We start from the raw sequence: 794 nt of genomic DNA on the forward strand, positions 1-794 counted from the left end.
CGGAGGCCGGTAAGAGGTAAGGAAGGTAAGTTGATGTGTGCATTGTATGATGACACAAGTGATTGTATGGATTTTAGATAACGAATATATGAATGATTGGGTTGGTTATTGAATAATGAGGTTTGAGGAGTTGAAGTATGGAAATTGGTAATTTTGGGTGAAATAGTATAAATGAGGTATGTTTGATTTTGGTTGAGATATATTATGTGGTCATATATGTGAGTATGATTATTGATGCCTTGATAGTATGATAATGCATGAGAGATATGTATGTTGTGATATATGCTTGAGGAATGATTAAGGTTGATTTGGGGGTGAAACCACGTGATAGTGAGTATGATATTGGTTATGTATAATGAAGGTTGATTGGAAATAGTATTGTTGGAAATTGGGATGAGGAAAGATGTATGACATGTTAATGTGTTTGTAATTTAGCCATTTGTTTGAGATGGGTAAAAATGGTTATATGGCAGTTTTGTGCATCGTGGTAAAGTGTTAATGTATGAGTTGAGGAGGCTTGACGTTGATTTTGGTATATTTTGATTGATTTCAAAAAGGGTTGAAACTAGCATGTTTTGGTTGATTTTGAAAATGGTTGAAAATGACTTGTTTTGAAAAGGGCACCTTGTGGTTTTGTATGAAAATAAGGTTTTTGGGCATACTTTGATGGGACATAACTTGGACTCTGGATCCCTGTTTTGTGCCAAACTTGTTTAGAAGTGAAATTGGATCTGGGATGTCCATGCCGTTCGAAGAACGAGTGAAAAATGATTTAAAATGAGGAAGTTATGTCC

This window comes from Arachis duranensis, chromosome 5, assembly GCF_000817695.3.
Source record: "Arachis duranensis cultivar V14167 chromosome 5, aradu.V14167.gnm2.J7QH, whole genome shotgun sequence".
In the NCBI taxonomy this organism is placed as follows: domain Eukaryota; kingdom Viridiplantae; phylum Streptophyta; class Magnoliopsida; order Fabales; family Fabaceae; genus Arachis; species Arachis duranensis.